The sequence below is a fragment of the Scleropages formosus genome, chromosome 5 (genome assembly GCF_900964775.1).
Source record: "Scleropages formosus chromosome 5, fSclFor1.1, whole genome shotgun sequence".
Taxonomy (NCBI): Eukaryota; Metazoa; Chordata; class Actinopteri; order Osteoglossiformes; family Osteoglossidae; genus Scleropages; species Scleropages formosus.
This window is the reverse complement of record NC_041810.1, coordinates 5,268,945-5,292,988: the sequence shown is the minus strand read 5'-3', so window position 1 is coordinate 5,292,988 and position 24,044 is coordinate 5,268,945. Positions and strand designations below refer to the sequence as shown.

Here is a 24,044-nt window from a genome sequence, read left to right as displayed (position 1 = left end):
TCGCGCGACGTTCGCACGCAAAGTGGGCGTGGTTTCGGTGACGCGGAAAGCGCGAGCCGCCAAATTCAAAATCATTCGCAATTCTCCGCCGACGTAAAAGCTGTAAGGGCGTCCCAAATTATTACATTAATTCTGGAAAAAATCGTTTCCTCTTTCTTCATTTATTTATACATTTTTACTTGTTTTCTTTGCATACACCCTATTAAATACCATGCCCTTCCTTCCCTACACCTTCCATCTTCTGTTTTTTGCTTCTCCTTTCGCCTTTTGTTATGATCTCTATTTCTGTATAAACTATAGTATCTGCACATTTGTGTGTGGAAAATACAGTAAATACGTAGAATACATCAATTAAACCCGTTCAACTTAATTGTTTCAATAGTTACCAGCAGGAGGCGCAACAAACTCTCTAACATTTTTCAATTCGTCAGTCCAGAACCAGATTCTATGACTAACACAAAAGAAAATTACTAGTTACTGCTTGCATTTTGTTCATAGCTAAAATTTGCTTTCATTCCATCTTAATCTTAGTGCAAGCTTGATGCAACTAAATCCCATTAGTCACAGGGGTGAAGGGCCTGTATTAATTCACAGATTTTATCTGCTCTGACATTTTGCAGGTTCGAGTCCATCCTAATCTGGATTGTTTCCTAAATTAATGCTGTATTATAATAAATGAGCATGATGTTACACATTCCAGTCAAATGGGCATCTGAATATCCGGCTGAGTCCAGGATCTGTACGACCATTCATCTCACAAACTATGCAGAAAATGTAATTCAGGATTTGTCACGTATGAAGTCTTGAGGATATGGTGTTGAAAATTGTAAACTGAGGTCCATTATGTAAATCAAGAGCTACTAGTGTAAAGAGCTCAAGGATGGGAAAGATTTTTTTTGGGAGGGGGTTATACTTCCATTGTGCAGAAGAGAATGGAAGATGGTCATCCATCCATCCATCTGTGATGAATAACAGCTGGTGCAGTGCAGGGTCCCAGTGGGCCAGTCTCACACACTCATCCACGGTCATTCACACACACACACACACACACACACACACACACACACTAAGGGTAGTCTGGAGTCACCAGCTCACCTGAAACTCGTCTCTTCGGAGTGCAGGAGGAAACCCGAAACAAACACGAATACAATGACTTCCACAGAGAGTGCGACGGATGTGAACCCATGTCCGAAACACCGAACTCGTGGAAGTTGAGGAGCCAACAATCCCACTAAATTGCCCTAAAATGGAAAATATTTTACAGTCAGCTGATGCTTTTTTTCCAAAATGACTTACAGTGATATGTTACTTTCTCATTTACACAGCTGGGCAATTTTACTACAGTAATTTAGGGAAAGAACCTTACTCAAGGGTACTACAGCCAGAGGTGGGAATTAAACCAGTAACCTTTAGGTCCAAAGGATCGAACCACTACTCCACCAGCTGTCCCTGACCTTATTAAAAAAAAAAAATCATTAAATCTCAGTATTTACATTATTTATTTTGCATTTACATTTACTTACATTATTACATTTATAAATATTTTAGTATTGGCATGGGGATTTATTTATTTGTTGAATAAAGATTTTAAAGGGCGGAAATGATGAATGGAGCAATTTTACCTGTGGAGCTGGACAGTCTGTGGTCCCACACACCCACTTTAAGTGAATCCATTCTGATCCGTGTGAAGATTTTTAAAAATCTCAGCACTTACTGTTTCTGCATTTGCTTGTTTGTGTTTAACAATGTGAAATAACCCAGTTTAGTGAAACAAAGGTAAATAAATGTTATTTGCTTTTTCAGCTCCGGAAAGGGTTCGCAGAGCAGGATCCCCCGTATCTGTGCGCCCAAGGATCTCCATGCTGGGTGCTCAACAAGGACAATGAGAGCCTGACCATCGGGACCCCCACCGCCCCCCGCAGTGTCCTGCATTATGCATCTGCTCCGATCGTTACATATTCAGACAGTGTATCCTTTGCAGACACTTCGCAATCGATAAGCAATTAAACACCTGCGGGAAACCAGCGCAGCGCGGGACCGGACCGGTTCCGCCCCCGCCCTCATTGTATCACCGGGGCCGATCGCAATGCACCTTTGGGTTCAAGAGTCAGTTTATTCACAGCAATCGATTGCGCTTATAATTTCAATCGGCTCGCATTTCCAGCAATGAAATTAAGGTGAAATGAAGGTACGACCTACGGGCGCCTTCCAGGACTTGAACCCGCAGCCGCTGCTGGACTCCTGGAGTACCTGCGAAGGCACTTGTCCAAGTCCTTCCTTTTCACTTTCCCTCTTCCAGTTCCTCACTGTCATCCACCGACCTCCTTCATCTGATTTATCATATAATCATATTTATTACTTTTTAGATACAATAACGCGTAATTGGTTCAATGCCAGTAGAACCCAGAATGTAGCATGAATGTAGCAGAAGATGTACATTTAGATTATTGGGTCATTCATTATAAAACGTATAATACCGTTCAAAACATTAAATATACAACGAGTTTTGCTCTACCAAATAACTTTGTTCATTTTTTTTAAATTTTGTTCCTGCCGTTAAATTGTATGTATGTATCTATACACTGTGTATTTACATTTATTCCCTTAGCAGACGCTTTTCTCCAAAGCGATTTCCAATGGATACTATGTAGTGTTATCAACCCACACACCTATTCACCGCGGTGATTTACACTGCTAGATACACTGCTTACAATCGGTCACTCATCCATACATCAGTGAAACACACACACTCTCACTCACACACTACCGGGTGATCCTCAACAGCATGTCTTTGGACGGTGGGAGGAAACCGGAGCACCCGAAGAAAACCCACCCAGACACGGGGAGAACATGCAAACTCCGACAAACTGTGTGTATATACTGTATTTATGTATGTATGTAATATGTTACTGCGACCCTGTGCACTTCCCTTCGGGATCAATGAAGTTTTCATTTCCCAATCGCTAGTATCTTTTTTATTTAAAAACCACGTAACCACACGGAACACGCTCGGCCGGTGCCAATATTAATAACGGAGGTGTAAATATCAATCTTTCCGCGTGTTCGTGAGAAAACTCCTAAATTCTGACCGATTCCAAGGGCACGTGCACACCACGCGCTGTCAACAGCGTACGTATCTGAGAGACTGTCTTTTACTCTGTGTGTGTGTGTGTGTGTGTGTGTGTGTGTGTGTGTGTGTGTGTGTGTGTGTGTGTGGTGTGGTGGGGGGGGGTCGTGTTCTGGAGACGTGTTTCCTGTGCCCGCGGCCGCGCTCGGATCGTTCAGTTCCGGAGCGACGGAGTCCCGCAGCGCCGGATCCACGGACACCCGGCCGGAGCGATCGGGACGAACGTGACGACCGATCGCGGGGCATCGCGCCGTGTGCGATCCACGCCTGAGCGCGCGACGCCTCCGAGGGCCGCGGGCGCGCGCCCACGCGCGCGCGGGTGGCCCTGGTCCGTGCCGCAGTGAGCGCGCGCTCCGCCCGGAGAGGGGGTGTGGACGGGGGAGGGTCTTCGCACACATTGTGTGTGTGTGTGTGTGTGTGTGTGTGTGTCGCTCGTGTTGCAACACTGTATCCCTCAGTGCGTCCCTGCGCGCGATGAGCGGGCGCGACTGCGCGAAATACAGTAAAAATACAGTTAAACACGGTGAAACAGAGCGAGTCCCTGCAGATCTGTGCAGTGAGGGTCCCGAATCCCCCGATCGGATCCTGCGTCGGTAGGTAAGTCCTGTGTGTACGCGCCGGGCTCTTCGCAATAAACTAAAGTCTAAATACGTAGAGCAGAGGAAACAATGTAGTGTGTGAATGTAGCGCCTTGACTTGAGCGCACTCTGCATTTCGACCGCTATTTTATATTCCATATTATATATATTCATATTGAAACGAAGGCGTTGATGATCATGTCGGGTTTCCAAAAAAAAAAAAAGAAAAAAAGATGCCTTGTTTTGCTTCATGATCTGCTTTGCTTCCTCTAACAATTATTCTCAGTGCTGGATTTCCAAGTTATGCATAATAATTATATAACATTATAAATAAAAATACAGTATGAAGAACGAAGACACACACGGTACGTGTGCACATGACAGTCTGCAGTGGTGGGAATATGAACTGTACTGTCACTGTGCGCCCAGTTTATAATATGAGCAGTCGTCCACAGACTACCTTTCATATACAGAGATGTTAGTATTTACACTGGATTTTCTACATTTTTATATAACCCAGTGAGTAAGGAGGAATGAAATTTCCAGGTCAGACTGGTTTTATTGGTGAAGTTATTGTGTTGTCTGTTGAGGTTTATGACTGTATGATGTACAATAATTTCTAACGGTTCTTCACAGTTCCAAGTAATTCTGCTTGTCTGGGAGCTCTTCCATTTATTGTAGTGTGTGTGTGTGTGTGTGTGTGTGTGTGGGGGGGGGGGGGGGGTTTGTTGGATGTGGAAATTGCACTGTAGTCGTTTTATTTCTTTAGAAAGGCGTGTGTGTGTTTTAACGTGCAACTCAAACTTCTTCTTGGATCCACTCCATCTGCTTTTCAGAAGAAAAGTTCATGCTGCCTTGTCTTTCAAACTTGCAGGCGAATCGTGTTCGTGATAGTTTCCAGAAACTCTTCGCTTTAAACAAGTGAACGCCGAATCGACTTTAAACACCAACTGTAAAGAATAGTCCAGTTATGATGAATGATTGCAGAAATTACCAGCTACAAGAAGTGACCCTAAACCCAACGTTATTATAACCAGATTTGACTTTGCAAAATTTACTAACAAGTTATTGCCAGAAATTACTTTCAAAAAGTCTCTACGGTCCATAACGTGACCTGAACAAATAAATACAATTCATGTTCAGATGATATGTTTTAACATGTAAGCGGATGAGAAGATGCAAGTTGCCCTCAGCAGCATTTTTGGATTCCGTGTGGCTGGAAATTGTGATTCGGAGGTGAAGGTGACCTCCTCCATCCTCCGCTGGACCCAGGAGTCTTTATGTAGATGGTGAAACGCATTCTGTGAGTTGCGCTTTAGTAGTGTTTCAAAGTTCACTTTCTGGAGAGCGTCGACAATCTCTTACTGCTGCTGCGGAGTTAAACATCATCTCAAGTTTCAGGAGGTCTCCCAAGGAGACTTTAATGCTGGTGATGTCACTGGCAAAAGCAATAACATGTGGTTGTTGACGTACGGCTGTGATGTTTTCTCGCCGCCTGGTTTTGGTTACAGTGCTTGGCTGATGCGAGACTTTAGAAATCCGGGGAGTCGAAGTACGGAAGAAGACTCAATCGTGGATTGAGTGGAAGTTCTGTGGATGTTGTGGATGTGAACTCAGCATTTTGCTCCATTGGATCCACATGCCAGTGGGCACAGCGCATCGGTCATGACTGTGAGGAGTTCGCTCTGGTGGGGGGAATGAGGAGGTCGACATGATTGGTCTTGATTTTGAGTTAAGTTGTGTTATTTGCACACCTAGGTTCTTTCTCCAGTGGTCCAACAGCATCAAGGGCATCTCCTCTGGCTGGAGAGGACAATCTTCAGCTCTCAAGTCTGCATTCTTAACACCTGCGCCACCTGCTGTCTGAAATCTCGGAGCCGCGCTAAAGGCGAAACGGCCCAACGTGCAGAACGGTGGGGCCTCGAAACAGTGACGAGGCTCAAAACGTCGACCTCCAAACACACCCTGCTGTTTAAACCACCTGTTCTTCTGCTCCCCGTGGTTCTCCGCGCCTTGTAGCTTTCGGGAAAAGGGAGATGCACGCAGGGCTGGTGTGCGAGTCATTCTCACAGGGGAGTAATGCTCACTGGGTGGGACTCAGCAGGTCCATGCGGGCTCTTAGTCATGCATGGGAGTGCTGACTGGCCTCTTGGGTTTGGGGAAGGGGGGGTAGAGGTGGGAAGGTATTTATCCCAGCACAAGGAGAGGCAGCAGATCTCTCAGAGGAGAAGGAAAGTCTCATGATCTGGGCATCTTGTGGTAGGTTCTGAAGGGCTGAAGATCTTCAGCTCAGCTCCTTCAGAAGATGGGAAAGGTGGCAGGGCTGAATGAGCACATCGGTGAAGGAGCGTGTGGAAAGGAAACAAGGATATGGAGATCCATTGATGCCAGGGGTCTGAAACGGTGAAGCGTCGTTACATCTTAGTGGGCAACAGTAACGCTAACAAGCAAAGGTTCCCATCTAAAAATGTTCTAAGACGTTGACAAGGAGATTGACTGCTGTCTAAGATGATTCAGTGATGAGTGGCAGCCTGCGAGAACACGAGGGAAGCATCAACTGCTTCTATTCCTAAATCTGCAGATTCGGTCTTCTGAAAGGTGTTGTTTTTCATAAAGGGGATCAAAAGACCTTTTTCTTTCCTCCATAGCCAGTCGTCTTACTTATAGCTGTAATAATTGCATAGTTACTGCAGTAATTTAATGTGTCGCCAACCTTTTATTTGTACTGTCGCCGATCCTTTGTTCATCGAGCTGTGGCACTGTGGGAGAAAATAAACTGAATTGAAGGAAAGTGAGATCAGGGGTTGGGGGGGGCGGTGCGGTCTTCGCCGGGTCCTGTTCTCCGGTGGGTCTGGCATTCGAGTCCCGCTCGGGGCGCCTTGCGACGGACTGGCGTCCCGTCCTGGGTGTGTCACTTTGCGCCCTGTGTTGCCGGGTTGGGCTTCAGCTTGCCGTGACCCCGCTTGGGACAAGCAGCTGCAGCGAATGTGTGGCTGGTGGTGTTGTGGTTGGAACGACTGCCTTTTGCTCTGAAGGTTGCTGGTTCGATCCCCGCTTCTGTCTGTAGGGCCCTTGAGTATGGTGCTTGCTCTGCATTCACACTGGTACCTTTGGCCATATGTAGCTATGGCCCTGCAATGGACTGGCATCCCCTCCGGGCTGTGCCTTGCTCCCAACGTCTCTGGGATAGGCTCCAGCCCTCCCTGACCCTGCTCGGGACAAGCGGGAACTGAATTGAATTGCAATGGAACCTTTTGCCGCTGAAGAGCATCCATTGTTCATGCTGAGTTGGACGCAGCACCAAGACACACCATTGCAAGCCTTGCGTTAGCGAGTCTTTTTCTGTATGGGCTCTTTGAAAAATGAGAAGAAAGAGAAGATGGAAGAGAAGAAAAAAACCCTGAGTCCAGTTTGTTTGAGGATATACAGACTTCATTTGGGTGTGCGAGGCTGGGCTTTGTGAGAAGGACATGGGTTTGTGTTTGCTTCAGGGCTCCACTGTTTGCAGTAATAGGCATCTAGGCATCTGTGCATCTCGCCAAGTCTCTCATTTTCCTCGCGTGTCCCTTGCGAGTCCCCTCGGTCGCTTTCATATTCTCGTCTGCTTCGGGGTTCTGTATTCCGCCCCCTTCCCTTCCTGCTTTTGCTGATCTTGTGTTTTCTTTACCCTTCTGCGTTTTTTTTTTTTTTTTTTTTCCCTTGTTTTGTGTCTGTGATCAGTCAGGCTTCGCAAGGTCAGAAAACCGACAGCGTTTGTGTGTCAGCAGTCAAGTTTGGACGGCAAGTACCTTTGACGTGATTATGAAGCTTCCCCTGAAGATGCCGAAATCCTGGGTTCTGGGGAAGCTGGGAGGGGCAGCTGGTAGCGTAGTGGTTAGAGCTGCTGCCTTTGGACCTGAAAGTCACAGGTTTGATTCTCCCCTCTGGCTGTATTACCCTGGAGCAAGGTACTTACCCTAGAATTACACAGCTGTATAAATGGAAAAGTAGTTATAATAGGTATAACTTTAACATTATAAGTTGCTTTGGAGAAAAGTGTGAGTTATACAAATGAATGTGAGCTTGCGTTCAGGGTGCTGACTTGTCATCTTTCTCCCACTTCGAAGAAGAAAACACACTCAGAGTGACGCAATCTTTCCTCCGCTTCCGCACTCTGGTTTATCGGTTCATCTGACAGCCTTTCTGTGGATCCGTGTCCTTGTCACCCTCTGCTATCCAGATGCGTCCTTCTGAGCTCTGTGCTGTCAGCGGTGGACCCACATTCTGAAGGTCAAAATGAACTGATCTCCTGCACGGTGTCCTTTAGAAGGCGCTGCCATTGGACCAGGTGACGGGGTGTCACTAATATGACTTTAGGGTAAAACGGAACTTTCACTGGTCGGTGAACTACAAGCTGTCCCTCGGGGGACCCCGAGTTTACAGACAGCTGTTCTATATAACACCACATGCCATCCTTTACCGCGGTCTGTGCAGTGCCTGATGTAGTTTATATTGGAAATATTCCTAAATGCTTTGCTGCAGGGCAGGGCCGTCAGACTCAGCCCATGTAGAGAAGTTGTGTGTTTCACTGGTATATGGATGAATGACTATCTTGGGTGTATTGTTGGGGGAATCAGGCGTGGGGAGATAACACTACATAGAGTTCATTGGAAGTCCAAAGACATGCTGTTCAGGTTCACCCATAGTGTGTGTGAGTGACAAAGAGAGAGAGTGTGTGTTCCACTGATGTATGGATGAGTGACCCATTGTAAGTAGTGTATCTAGCAGTGGAAGTCTTTGGGTGCTCTGGTTTCCTCCCACACTCCAAAGACATGCTGTTCAGGTTCACCCAGAGTGTGTGAGTGACAGAGAGAGAGTGTGTGTGTGTGTTCCACTGATGTATGGATGAGTGACCCAGTGTAAGTAGTGTATCTAGCAGTGTAACTCACCACGGTAAATAAGGTGTGTGGGCTGATAACGCTACATAGAGTTCATTAGAAGTCACTTTGGAGAAAAGCGTCTGCTAAATAAATAAATGTAAATGTGGCAAACTGCTCCTTACTGCAGCCGGGTTACTTGCCTTTATTTGTCACACGAATCTGTTATAAGCCACTTTTGCACATTTTCAGTAGGACTTTCCATGATTTACTGCCATGTTTGCAAGTCCTTTGTTAAAATCTGATTCGGAAACACCAGAAATGGTGCCAGTGTAGCAGATGATGGGGGGGGGGGGGAAGCATACAGAGATCCGAGTGTGGACTGAGTCCGTGAACACACACCCCTGCTCTAGACTGTTGACAAAGGCTGTTCGCCGTGTCTTCGCAAAAGCAGGAAAACAACGCCGATGCCAGCTCTTCTCCACATAATTGCTGCCGCTCTCCATCCCTTCAACCTCCCTTCTTGGACAAGTGTATTCCGTTGTTCTTGTTGGCTCCTTTGGAAAACTATGTTGTAATTTGCATCGCATTCCTCTGTACGATGTGTTGTGGAATGGTGTAAAAGACACTGGTTTGAATATGTCAGACAACATAAATGTATTATGGGTGACAACCTTGTGTATCACAGTCGCTCTTTGTAAGGTCACATAAGGTCATCATCCCCTATGGAAACATATGTCACATGCTGATATTGTTTGGTGTTTTCAAGATCTTCTTTTCTGCTGCTGTTGCATTTTCCGCTGGACAACGGAGACCTTGCTTGTTGCTCCGCTCCTGCTTTCAGGTTTGACATGTTGTTTGTTAGTATGCAGTACCCCTGACGTTGGGCTGAAATGTGCTGAGGCATCAGAATGTGTTGTTTTCTAAGATTTTGTTTTGAAACCCTCCGTCAGCATTGAGTGTGAGCCTTGAACTGGACCTTGCTGCACCCCTAACTCTATTGACCAGGAGAGCCGGTCGAGACAAGGAGAGCATCTGGACTAGATGGCAACCCGATACCTGTCTTCCCATGGTGGACTATCATTGTATAAGGCAATTTTGATGGCAGCTTTCTTCTCTTTTTCCTCATTTCCAGGTTTCATTTGATTTTCTCAATTGATTTTCGTTTCTTCTGCTTGAATTACCCCATGTTATTTGGCATTGACCTGCCAATTTCTTCTGACATGTTGTTCAAACATGTAGACATTTAATTAATGTTTTAAACAACACCGATGACTTGAAAAAGGACCAATACAATTTTTTTCTTGTTAAGCATTCTTTTGAAGTCAGCATGTGGCCCACACTGCCTTCAGATTAATGACACGGCTACTGAAGCTCCGGTTCTGTGACAACGGACTGACGTGCCACATAAGAGGGATCTCGGTGACACCCTGGTTGCCAGAATTCCTTGTTATTACTGATGGGAGAAGTTTTCTGTCACCACAGTCTTGATTAGGAAGGATCACAGAAATTTGATTGTTTTGACTGGGGAGGTTCACTCCAGTACACATGGACCCACTGTAGGGGGCGGCACGGTGGCACAGCGAGTAGCATTGCTGTCTCACAGTGCCTGGGTGGTGCGAGAGGGCATGGATTAGATCCCGGCTCAGCCTGTGTGGAGTTTGCATGTTCTCTCCATGTCTGCGTGGGTTTCCTCCGGATGCTCTGGTTTCCTCCCACACTCCAAAGACATACTGTTCAGGTTCCCCTGTAGTGTGTGAGTGACAGAGAGAGAGTGTGTGTGTGTGTGTTCCTCTGATGTATGGATGAGTGACCCAGTGTAAGTAGTGTATCTAGCAGTGTAAGTCACTGCGGTGAATAAGGTGTGCGGGCTGATAGTAACACTACATAGAGTTCACTGGAAGTCGCTTTGGAGAAAAGCATCTGCTAAATAACTAAATGTCGTGTAAGAGTTTAGAGAGGTTCACAGTCATAGTCTGCCGCAGTGTGCTAGTGGTGCACACTCTTGGGGTGTAAAATGAGGGTTTCATTAAGGACTACAGCATTCCGTTGTGCTCTCCATTCATTAGCAAGCACTGGGTAGTGTACTGGTTAACACTGTTACCTTGTAATTGGAAGGTTCCTGGTTCAGTCCCCATTGAAATAAATTTCAAGGTATTTACCCTGCATTTCTCCAGTAAAAACACTTTGCAATAAAAATGCTTAAGTCACTGCAGTTTGCTTGTAGTACACAACACAATAGTGTAAATATTCCCCAAAGGCATTAGGTAAATGAAAACTAATTGCAGGCTTAGGCCTTGGCAGCATCTGTAACATTTGGGTAGGGAACTAATAGGGAGGTCTGGACTTCTTGTTTTCTGCTGCTAATACTGCCACTGAGAATTTGTATATGTTCATACTGTCACGCGGAACCGAGGACGCGGGGGTGGTTGGACCCAAGTGCGGGATCGGTTGTCAGGAACCAAGGGATCAGGCAAGTTCTCGTTGTCGGGAGAAGAGTCGGTCGATCGGCGGTCAGAGTGAGAGCGAGGACCCAAGGACGCGGTCAGGGGACGAAGTGAAGGGTCGAAAGCCAGGAAATAGAGACAAAAAGCAAGGGCCGAGGAAGAACTAGACGTGGCGCAGGAGGGACGGTTGTCTCAGCGAGATTCCGCAAGTGTACGGGAGCTGAGGAGGGTCTTTTAAAGGCGAGCGCTCAGTCAGGTGCTTGATTGGCGTCAGGTGCCGTTGATTGTGGTGCGGGCGTGGACGTGACACACGCATGGGGGCAGCTTGTACCGTGATGGGTAGAGCTGCTGCGCTTGGACCCGCAGGTTCAGTCCCCACCTCCAGCCGTAGCACCGTTGAGCACGGTACTTCCCCTTAATTGCTCCAGTAAAATTACCCAGCTGTATAAATGGGTGAGTAAGTGTAACCTTAACAGTGTAAGTTGCTTTGGAGAAAAGTGTCAGATAAATGTAAATGTTTATTATGCACTTGCCAGTGGGGCTGTCCATCTCGTCAAGGACACGTGTCTTATCACCCGTGTCATTTTTATTGTCTTGGAAGGCAAAAGGAGTGAAATGTACCTAGTCTAGTAAGCCTGTGCTCTGTTCCTGTCCATTGTTCTTGTTCTTATTCATACTGTGTCCAAGAACGCAGATTGAGATCCGTGCTCCAAACCCCTCGGTATGCTAGGATGGGTTCTCTCTAATAACTTCGCTGCAAGGACGTGCTCCCGTAGGGTTGAATGCGACACGTTTAATGTGGGTTCTGAACTGCCGGAGCCACCCTAGCAACCGGATCAGAGCGGACTGGAGACTGATTTTGAGCGGTCGGTGCCGTTGTGACGGTTAGGATGGTAAGGTGTGAAGGAAAAGCGTGTGCAGTCACCGCGGGACGGCACGACCGAGAGGACCGCACGCGGCGTGAATGTGTGAACTCGAGCGCCTTGCTTGTTTCCCGGCCAGCGGGGCGGAATAAATCGAAGGTCTGAACTGGCCAACGGTTCCAGCTCACATTGACCCAGGTGGAACTGGGAAGCCCCGGATGGCCTCTGTAATTCGGCTCGAAGCTCATCTGAAACACTTGGCCAGACTGGTAGAGGCCTGCAGGCGACGAGTTGCTTCTCCTCGCATTGTCTGCAAAAACCCGGTGCCAATGGATGTTTTGTTTTAATCCGCTCCTTCGCGCCGAGGCCGTGCCGCTACATTAATCAACCTGCTTCGTCGTCCTCGTCCCGCTTTCCCAGACCGACCTCTGTGTCACGGCACCATCGCCAGGCTGCGGTGGATTTCTGTGGAGTCGGGGCCCAGTTTCCTGCATTTTAAAGCCCGTGACATGTATGAGAAATGTCTGCGGTGTCGTTCGTATCCCCATTCCAAGATGCGGCATGTAGACGCGTTCCAGGGACCCGACCCGCTGCCGCTCCTTGCTGCCCACTTGACCGTCCCAAAAAGAGGGCAGGAAAGTGTCGCCCCGCCGCTGGGGGTGTTTCGCTGTGCTTCGTCCCGCAATATCACGCCTTCGCGTGGCTGGTGCTGCGGAAAGATGACCTCATCAGAGCGGTCTCCCCGCCGGATCATCGCGAACCACGGCTGCCTGTACGCTGGAATTTCTGGATCAACGCTCTGGTTTCCGCAGCCTGTTTCCAATTTTCTATGGTCATCCAATTCTTCGTGAACCGATTCATCTGCTGCCAGTTGGAAAGGGGGTTGAATCCCTCCTCATGCATCGGTAGCCACTGATATTTCGTTGTTATCATTTAACTGGTTGCTATGCTGAGTTTGACCAAACTCCTAACCACATCAGACTATACTCCATATGGGCAAGACCAACACACTTACACAGCTTCAGTCTTTTCGCTTCCCCTTCTACACTCACCATGTCTTACCACCACATGGGGAGTGTAGAAGTTAAGGGTTTCGCTGGCTGTTTCAAGTCAACTAAGGGTTGTAAGAGCTCTGCTGTTGACTCAAGGACACACACACTTGGTGAGCATGAACAGCTTTTCTGCTATCTTCTGGGAGTGGAGCTAGAAGTTCTTATTTTAAGGAAGGAGGCTTTTGATACTGAAAGCTACACTAGAATATATTGCAGTTGGGGGCAGAATAAAGAACCTAGGAGAGGATTCGTCTTTGCTGTTTGTTTGTCTGAAGCAAAACAAAAGCAGCCTTGTTCTCTGCATTTGGTTTTGTGACTAGTGATCTGTGCCTTGAAGGGAAATTGGTGGCCTTGCTTCAGATGGAGGGGCCATGTTGGTCTTAGCACTTTCTCTCTCTGTGATCCAGATGAGCAGCCATGCAGAGCCAAGGAGCTCTTGGCTTTCTGGGGGTGCTGGCACCCCGGAGCAGGATTGGCGCGGCACAGGCGCTCGGGAGGAGTTGCGGGAGGGCCCTGTTCAGGAGATGCGGTTGTGGGTTCGGGCCAGTGTCCAGCAAGCTGCTCTCCGGTCTTATTGTGCAGATGTGCTGGCGGAGGGCCCCTTCTGGATGGGCTCTTTCTCGCCTCACAAACCCAGCCTGCAGGGCCTGGAAGTCTCCCTTGCTTTGACAAAATAAACACTCCTTAAGAAATCTGGCACACAACTGGTCTTTTTTAACTTTCTGAGGCTCGGTAAATGTTTGGCCGCTATTGCCAGCAGCCCCTCTCTAATGAATCCCCCTCCACGACCCAGCGTCTCTCCCCTCCTCTCTTCCTGTTTATATCTCTCCCAAGTCTTGGTGTCTGTGCGAATCGTCGGATTGGAGAGGGACGACGGAGGGCTGGAGCTATGCTGTAACGCCTCCCGGGTAATTTGCAGGTCCACTGAGAGTAGCGTGCAAGCAGATAGATGCATTGGAGCCCTAAGCTGCAGCAATGGGGTACAAGTGGCAGAGTGAGTAGCGCTGATGTCTCACAGCACCTGCGTGGTGCGGGGGGGCGTGGGTTTGAATCCCACTCAATCTATGTGGAGTTTGCATGTTCTCCCTGTGTCTGTGTGTGGGTGCTCTGGTTTCCTCCCACTGTCCAAAGACATGCTGTTCAGGTTCACCGCTGGTGTGAGAGTGACAGAGAGTGTGTGTGTTCCACTGATGTATTGTTGAGTGACCCATTCTAAGTACTGTATCTAGCAGTGTAAGTCACCGCGGTGAATAAGGTGTGTGGGCACGTAACACTATATAGAGTTCAGAGAAAAGCATCTGCTAAATAAATAAATGTAAGTGTTCCTCACCTGTGAAACCAAGTCAGCTATGTGAGAGTCTGCTGAAAGGCTCTCCTCAACAGCCCCAAGTACTCAATGATAGGGTATGTAATACAGCAAAACCCAAATTTACTGCAAATTCGTATATATTGCGATGGGTCATTGGACCCTTTTTTGCTCTTTATGGAATGTGAAAACTACATTGAAAAGTTCAAAAGCTGGCAAAGTTTACAAACTCAGCAAACCGTCTTGCAGCATGAGTGGGTTAGAAATGCTCAAATGCCTGTAACAACAACCATTAATTTGCGGAATTCTTTAACTCAAAGGTAATATACTTGCCAGAAAGTAAATGTACAAGAAACGGGTCAAGTAGGGGTGATTTAGGATGTTCGCTCGACATTTGGTCAGTCTGGACGCTGATTTTCTTGAACCCCGATTCAGCACGACCCCGCTTTTTTCTCGATGACGTTTTATGAACCCTAATGATCGCGTTATAACAAGGTTTCGCTGTAATAATTTACAAATATCAATAACATTGTATACAAACATATCACCCTAAGTCACCGTCAACCAACCAACATCAACAAATGCTTGTTCCAAGCGGGTTCGCGGCGAACCGGAGCCTAACCCGGCAACGCAGGCCGCGGGGCCGGACGGAGAGGGAACGCACCCAGGACAGGATCCGGGCCATCGCGAGGCACCCCAAGCGGGACTCGAACCCCGGACTCGCCACGCAGAAGACGCCGGCCAAATCTGCCACACCCCCAAGTCACTGTTGTAATAATAATTATTATTATAATAAAGCTTAAACAATGCTATAGTTAACAGATGAACATGGTTAAAGAGCCCAAGGAGTCAGTGGTGGATATGGGAGACTCTTACGGAATACGAAATTAAGTGCAGGTACCAGGTGGTATTGAGGCTGTGCCTTGAGCAATCCATACGCTCTTTTTTTTCTCAGGGTACTTGTGAACTGAGAAGGTGTTGCAGTTCCTTCCGGGTCAGCCTCTCCCCTCTGCCTGCACTCGGCCTCTACCAGCCCAGCACAGGCGCCATCGCGGTGGGGCTCCTCAGGGTTCTGCCTCTGTTTTGTTTTTGGAAAATCTGAGCTGGGTTTTTGCCGTCGCCTCCGCCTTCTCCACCCTACCACTCTCCCACCCTCCCTCTTGGCATCCTCCCCTTGACCCGCCGTCTTTGTCGCGGTCACCGACTCCTCGGGCAGCAGCCCGCAGCAGCCATTCGCACGCTGTGAGGGATTGCCGGAGCCGGCGCCTCTCCCTTCGCTCTCTCTGTCATGCTCCCGCTGCCGGTGTCAGCATCACTCATCTGCAGCCGCTCGTGGTCCAAACCTTCATCGTCATCTGCTCTCCTGCTGAAGATGGCTTCTGTCTTTGTTGCCCTGCCCTTCACTACCTCTTCCTGGCTAAAGGCATGTTTTTGTTGAGATAACTAGAGATAATGAGAAATAGGTTGACTTTGTACCGGTGAAAATAAAACCATTAATTCTACATTTCCATGCTAATGTCCTATATTTCTTATTTTTTCTGGATTCTTCCAAAGCCGGTGGTTTTATACAAAATGCCCTGCAATTTCGATCTTTCGTGGTGCCGCAGGTTTACAGTATGCCTTGAGGCACTCCAGGGTACGGCAGCAGGACTCTTACTGAGCCTTGAACCAACCTGAAGGCTTTCGGCTTGGGTTGGGCTGTGTGAAATATCAACCAATATCAACCAGCCAACCAATTTCGATAACCGCTTGTCCCGAGTGGGGTCGCAGCAAGCCGGAGCCTATCCCGGAGACACTGGGTGCAAAGCTGAAGGGGTGGCGCACCCTGGACGGGACGCCAGTCCATCGCAGGGCCGCAACTAGGTACTGGAGCACTTGCAGGGCAAGTATTTTGCTCAAGGGCACTAGAGCCAGGGGCAGGGTTCTAACCGGCAACCTCCGGAGCCAAGGGCAGCCGCGCCGACCACGACGTCACCAGCCTCCCCGTGAAATATCAACTGAAGTATTTTTATTGCGCCTGCAGATGTTAGTCTTAAATCAATGCAGAATTTCCATTAGAAGCACATCTATGTGCTCAGTGGTCTTTGCTTCTCAAGGAAATGCCTTAATGCATGAATTAAAAGTAATCCTCGCGCAGTGGGTGAGTCGCGGCCGGACGTACCGGACGTCTTAATGTCGAGCCCCTAAAATTGGACGCAGAGTGTGGGATGTTTTATTGTCCCACTGTCCACATGTGCTTCATGTTTTCCTGCAGTTCCGCTAGCGATCGATTACCTTCCTATCAGCAGACCTGAGACTGGAAAGGCTTTTGTGTGTGACTCACATCTCCGACCGTGAAGCTCTAACATCAGAGCTCCCCCGGGGGTGGAAACCCTTGTCTGCAAATAAGTTGACACATCCAACGAATTGGCCCGGAGACGTCGGGGCATGGCTGCCGAGGGTCCCTTGTGCAGCCTGCACAAGTAGAAGCAAGACTGCCTGAGATTAATGAGTCCATTTCAGTGCATACATCCCTCCATGTATCCCAGCAAAATGAGGTCAGTTTGAACCTAGAAACCCAATAACTTTGTGTTTTTATGATCCAAGATAGCTCATAGAAGAGCTGCTGGCCTTGATAGATCTTAAATCAAGACAGAACTCTCATTAAAAGCACAAATTATGGGGCTGAGGTTATCATACTTTGGATAAATCATGAGAAAATTAGATTCTCTCATAAAGGCTGTCGTACTTGGAAAGGTTGGGAAAAAGAGGAGAGGATGACCAGCAACTAGATGTATGGATTCAAATCACAGTGGCAGTGGACATACTGCTTTCGGACCCTGAAGACATAAGTGGAGGGCAGAAGGTTCTGGAGGTAGAATTTATGCAGTCGCCAGGAGTCGACACTGATTCGAAGGCACGTGACAAAATGTTGGCCTGTATCCTTCTAGAAGTAGGGTAGCTCACCTCCAAGGAAAGTAAGATGGCTTTCCTGCTCTCTGGTGGAGCTGCAAACATGTTCTCAAAATCCATCTTCATGGTGATGGCGGTTCTGGTGCCGAGAAACGAAAGGCTTTCCTTTGAGCAGTGCAGTGATAACGGGGGTGTTTATTATAGAGCACCAATTTCTGTGTTAATCTTCTGCATGGTCAGGAGAACACGTGCCTAAGAGATACGTGTTGTTCTGTAGACAAGGAGCTGAAAATTCACCTCTTCGGTCATCTGCTTGAAAGATGCAAGTGTGTGGCGGGCGGCACGGTGGCACAGCAAGCAGCGCTCCTGTCTCACAGCGCCTGGGTGGTCCGAGAGGACGTGGGTCCGATCCCCGCTCAGTCTGTGTGCAGTTTGCGTGTTCTCCCCATATCTGTGTGGGTTTCCTCCCACAGTCCAAAGACATGCTGTTCAGGTTCACCCATAGCGTGAGAGTGACAGAGAGTGTGTGTGTTCTACTGATATATGGATGAGTGACCCAGTGTAAGTAGTCTACCTATGAGTGTAAGTCTTTGGGTGCTCTGGTTTCCTCCCACAGTCCAAAGACATGCTGTTCAGGTTCACCCATAGTGTGTGAGTGACAGAGAGATTGTGTTCCACTGATGCATGGATGAGTGACCCAGTGTAAGTAGTGTATCTAGCAGTGTAAGTCACCGCGGTGAATAAGATGTGTGGACTGATAACACTACCTAGAGCTCATTGGAAGTCACTTTGGACAAAAGCATCTGCTAAATAAATGTGTAAGCTGTTTACAAATGCTGCTTTCTTCTTAAAAACTTATTTACTTACTTACTTACTTATAGAGGGGGATGCCGTACACTTTAGAGAAACCTCAAAAGACCGATAAATGTATTTAACCCAGTAGTTGTTGGTTTGCTGTGAGGAATCCACTTAATTAAGTGCTCTGCATGTTGACTCCGTTCCTCTCTTACTCTATATTGTCTGAGCGAGACCTTCTTCCAGTCGCTACCGAGATCTGGAAGCGGGGAAAGGCTCGACTGTGCTCCCGGCGGACCGCACTCACCTCATCTGCTACTCGTCATTCATGGCTCGTCTTTGTGATGGGGGGGCTGAGGCAACTAATGGAAAACTTTAATTAACCGGTGCTGGTGCCGCAGCCATTGAGACGATAAATGATATAGAGATGAGGAACCATAACGACGAGCGGTGTCTTATCTGGCCCTGTGACAAAGACAATTATCCATCTTGGCCTGAGATGATGTCTGCGCTTTTCCTCGCCGCAGGCCATGTGATCTCAGTGGAGAAATTTGGCCCCCATGGTGTATTGCAGGGCTGGGTAATTAAGTTGTAATGGGTTTGCTGTCCCACAATCCCAGACCAGCTGAAAGTAAGCAGAGGAACAGAGATGAAGATGCTGTCGTTGCTGTACACCTCTGTTGACACCGTGAACCTCAAAGTGAGGTTGACATGGCTTGGAAAGGCTCAGGATGATATATAAGCGGGTTGATTGTTTGAGATCTGCAGCATCCACACTAAATGAACTCCACATTCCAAAAGAAACTGAAATCTAAAGAGTGTTGCAGCATCTCTGTTGAATCGTAATTGAAAGTGTGCATATATATATTTACAGATTATTTAATAACGTAAGGAGCTCTGCATAGTCTCTGACTCACTTTTTTCCCCTATTTCAGATTACTTTTATTAGGTTTTAGTTGTTTAATGTGAGATGCTGTCTCTAGGTTAACATCCTTTTCTAAAATGACACATTGATTTAGCTGACTCTTTTCTCCAAAGCAACTTACAATGTAGTATTTACCATTTACCCATTTTATACACACACACATTGTCTGAAACCACTTGTCCCATGTGGGGTTGCAGGGAACCAAAGCCCAACCTGGCAACACAGGGTGCAGGGCTGGGGACGCATCCAGAACAGGATTCCAGTCTGTTGCAAGGCACCCCAAGCAGAACTCGAACCCCAGACCCACCAGAAAGCAGGACCTGATCAAACCCCCTGCACCACCACACCCCCCTCCATGTTATACAAGCAGGTAATTTTACTGGAGTGATTTTTTTCGGGGTTAGTATCTTGCTCGAGGGTACAACAGCTGGAGATGAGATTCAAACCTACAACCTTTGGGTCCAAAGGCAGCAGTAATAACCACTTCACTACCACCTCTTACATCTATTGGACACTTTTCTCTAAAGCAACTTACAATGTTAAGGTTATGATTATTAGAAGCTTACAATTATTTACCCATTTTTACAGGTGAGTAATTTTACTGGCACAATTTAGGGTAAGTACCTTGCTCAAGAGGTGGAGATCAAACCTGTAACCTTTGGATCCAAAGGCAGTAGCGCTACCCACTTTTCTACCAACTGTCCCCTACTTGTGCTTTTACCGATGGTTGTTTATCTTCAGGAGAAGAGAGTGTTTTGCGCTGTATTTTTGCATCTGCAAATGGGTTTCCATATCACAGCGATACACATTATCATATCAATATCATTTTGTGAACAAGTATACTACTCTGAGTGATTAAACGTGTCCAGCGGTCCTACTGTGCGGTTCTGGCACGCCTGCAGATTCCTTTCACGTTTCCTCCTCGCATTTCTTTTCGAGGCTGTCCGGGAGGCAGATGATGCCATTCTGTGCACGTGTCAATGGGACGGCGCTGGCACCGCAGTCCGCAAAAATCCGCTCCAGAAATATTTGTCCCACGCACAGGCTGGAAATCCATATGCGATTTCTGGATGCCTGCGGATTTGTGGACGGAGGAGGGCATTATTGATGTGTCATTCTGAATTGGTATGAAATGCATTGTGTCTCTGTAACGGTCAATTCTTGGCCAGTCCCTGTGCCCAGCCGAGGTAGAAAAGGACGTCGTCGCTTTATTTCTTCCCGCCGTGACATGAATAGCAACAGAGACTTACTTCTGGGTGTCCGTCGGACCCAAACCCTCGAGCTCCGCGTTATTATCTCACGTGTTCTGAAATGGTAACGGCTCGTCCTCCTGGTCCCGTTCCGTGTCCTTTCTGCATCTTCTATCCCGCTTTGACTGTTTTTTCCAGAGCAAGGATGGTTAGATTGATATTCCAGACTCTGCTGAAGTGGCTTTCTGCATTTTTATGTGTACGTTCCCATCCTGCCGACTCTGGCGTTCTCGTTGAGCTGCACCGCAGGCCGCATAACCGGCGCTTAACCGTATGAGACGCGATTCGAAAGGATACAGGGTGTTCTCGTTTTAGAGGTGTTCCTCCGAGTGCAGAATGTTTGTGTTTCGCCTTATGTTCTGGGAGTGTTACGGTGACACGGCGAGTAGCGCTGGTGTCTCACAGTGCCTGGGTGGTGCGAGAGGATGTGGGTTCGATCCCTGCTCGGTCTGCGTGGAGTTTGCATGTTTTCCCCGTGTCTGTGTGGGTTTCCTTGGAATGCTCTGGTTTCCTCCCACAGTCCAAAGACATGCTGTTCTGGTTCCCCCATTGTGTGTGTGTGTGTGTGTGTGTGTGTGTGTGTGTGTGTGTGTATACCACTGATGTATGGATGAGTGACCCACTGTAAGTAGTGTATCTAGCAGTGGAAGCCTTTGGGTGCTCTGGTTTCCTCCCACAGTCCAAAGACATACTGTTCAGGTTCCCCTGTAGTGTGTGAGTGACAGAGAGAGTGTGTGTGTTCTACTGATGTATGGATGAGTGATCCAGTATAAGTAGTATATCTAGCAGTGTAAGTCACCATGGTAAGTAAAGTGTGTGGGCTGATGACACTACATAGAGGTCACTGGAAGTCACTTTGGAGAAAAGCGTCTGCTAAATAAATAAATGTAAATATCATAGTGGTTAGAGCCGCTGCCTGTGGATTTAAAGGTTGCAGGTTTGATCTCCACCTCCTACTGTAGTATCCTTGAGTAAGGTACTTATCCTGAATTGCTCCAGTAAAACTACCGAGCTGTATAAATGGGTAAATAAGTGCAAGTTGCTTTGCAGAATAGCGTCAGATAAATATGTAAATGTATTCTGGAGTGTTGCCTGCTGGAGGTCTTTGGACTGTTGGGAATCAGCCGGCATGATGGGGAAACTCCCCCAGGATCAACATCTGAGATGAGTGTGTGGGGCAGAGCGTGCGCGAGTGTGTGTATGTTGTAACTGAACAGAGCGAAATGGTAAATGACATTAGCAGATGAGGCTCTTTGCTGTGTAGAAACAATATTCGTTGTCCAACTCATTCCTGGACAACGTTCAATGTTCATTCCTGCTGTAACTGATCATTATACACTTTGTCTTTTGGCACATTGAATTTCCAGTGAACATTGAGTTTTGTGCTCCAGGTGGGACCTCTGTGCGTAGCTTAGATTGAGGAATCGTGCTTGTTAACTTGTTTCCTTCACTAGGTCCACTCTTCCTGCAGGCCGTGTTCAAGGAAATCAACATGTACATATGCACTGGACGGAGCTGCACAGATTGCAGTGAGTCATTTGAGACGGCCAAATCGATCTTTGGAGGATATTAAATATTAAATATCGAACGGCATTTACCACAGGAGCTATGCCTGTGTTATCCGACATTGTGAAAAAATGTTCTATCTTAACTGCAGATGACTGGTTATCAACTACAGACACCCCTCTACTTACGTAAATTCGATTTACGTAAAATCCAGATTTACGTAAAAAATTCCCGACATACACATTATTTATGGATAGCGCTTTTATTTTATGCAAAACATCTGAAATACAGACACCCCTCTACTTTCGTAAATTTGACTTGTGTAAATCCGGTTTTCCGTAAAAAATTCCCGGCATACGCATTATTTACAGATATCACTTTTATTTTACGCAAAACATCTGAAATACAGACACCTCTTTACTTACATAAATTCGACTTACGTAAAATCCAGATTTCCGTAAAAAATTCCCAACATGCACATTATTTATGGATAGCGCTTTTATTTTACCCAAAACATCTGAAATACAGACACCGCTCTACTTTCATAAATTTGACTTGTGTAAATCCGGTTTTCCGTAAAAAATTCCCGGCATATGCATTATTTACGGATAGCGCTTTTATTTTATGCAAAACATCTGAAATACAGACACCGCTCTACTTTCATAAATTTGACTTGTGTAAATCCAGTTTTACGTAAAAAATTCCCGGCATATGCATTATTTATGGATAGCGCTTTTATTTTACGCAAAACATCTGAAATACAGACACCTCTTTACTTACGTAGATTCGACTTATGTAAAATCCAGATTTCCGTAAAAAATTCCCAACATGCACATTATTTATGGATAGCATTTTTATTTTACCCAAAACATCTGAAATACAGACACCCTCTACTTACGTAAATTCGATTTACGTAAAATCCAGATTTACGTAAAAAATTCCCGACATACACATTATTTATGGATAGCGCTTTTATTTTATGCAAAACATCTGAAATACAGACACCCCTCTACTTTCGTAAATTTGACTTGTGTAAATCCGGTTTTCCGTAAAAAATTCCCGGCATACGCATTATTTACAGATATCACTTTTATTTTACGCAAAACATCTGAAATACAGACACCTCTTTACTTACATAAATTCGACTTACGTAAAATCCAGATTTCCGTAAAAAATTCCCAACATGCACATTATTTATGGATAGCGCTTTTATTTTACCCAAAACATCTGAAATACAGACACCGCTCTACTTTCATAAATTTGACTTGTGTAAATCCGGTTTTCCGTAAAAAATTCCCGGCATATGCATTATTTACGGATAGCGCTTTTATTTTATGCAAAACATCTGAAATACAGACACCGCTCTACTTTCATAAATTTGACTTGTGTAAATCCAGTTTTACGTAAAAAATTCCCGGCATATGCATTATTTATGGATAGCGCTTTTATTTTACGCAAAACATCTGAAATACAGACACCTCTTTACTTACGTAGATTCGACTTATGTAAAATCCAGATTTCCGTAAAAAATTCCCAACATGCACATTATTTATGGATAGCATTTTTATTTTACCCAAAACATCTGAAATACAGACACCCTCTACTTACGTAAATTCGATTTACGTAAAATCCAGATTTCCGTAAAAAATTCCCGACATACACATTATTTATGGATAGCGCTTTTATTTTATGCAAAACATCTGAAATACAGACACCCCTCTACTTTCGTAAATTTGACTTGTGTAAATCCGGTTTTCCGTAAAAAATTCCCGGCATACGCATTATTTACAGATATCACTTTTATTTTACGCAAAACATCTGAAATACAGACACCTCTTTACTTACATAAATTCGACTTACGTAAAATCCAGATTTCCGTAAAAAATTCCCAACATGCACATTATTTATGGATAGCGCTTTTATTTTACCCAAAACATCTGAAATACAGACACCGCTCTACTTTCATAAATTTGACTTGTGTAAATCCGGTTTTCCGTAAAAAATTCCCGGCATATGCATTATTTACGGATAGCGCTTTTATTTTATGCAAAACATCTGAAATACAGACACCGCTCTACTTTCATAAATTTGACTTGTGTAAATCCAGTTTTACGTAAAAAATTCCCGGCATATGCATTATTTATGGATAGCGCTTTTATTTTACGCAAAACATCTGAAATACAGACACCTCTTTACTTACGTAGATTCGACTTATGTAAAATCCAGATTTCCGTAAAAAATTCCCAACATGCACATTATTTATGGATAGCATTTTTATTTTACCCAAAACATCTGAAATACAGACATCCCTCTACTTGCGGAAATTTGACGTGCGTAAATCCGGTTTTACATAAAAAATTCCCGGCATACGCATTATTTACAGATATCACTTTTATTTTACGCAAAACATCTGAAATACAGATACCGCTCTACTTTCGTAAATTTGA

At 46.1% G+C, this 24,044-nt stretch overlaps 1 protein-coding gene across 9 annotated transcripts in view; it reads left to right on the top strand.

Annotated features, from left to right (window-relative positions):
• Positions 1-3,286: 3,286 nt before the first annotated feature.
• LOC108930835 (amyloid-beta A4 precursor protein-binding family B member 2-like) overlaps positions 3,287-24,044 on the top strand; it is a 107,785-nt gene continuing 87,027 nt past the window's right edge. For 8 of the 9 annotated variants that reach the window (XM_029251808.1, XM_029251812.1, XM_029251811.1 and 5 more), the window contains exon 1: positions 3,287-3,724. The gene's annotated coding sequence lies outside the window, so the exon portion shown is untranslated. The remainder of the gene's footprint in view (positions 3,725-24,044) is intronic. The other variant, XM_029251804.1, reaches the window with a different exon arrangement.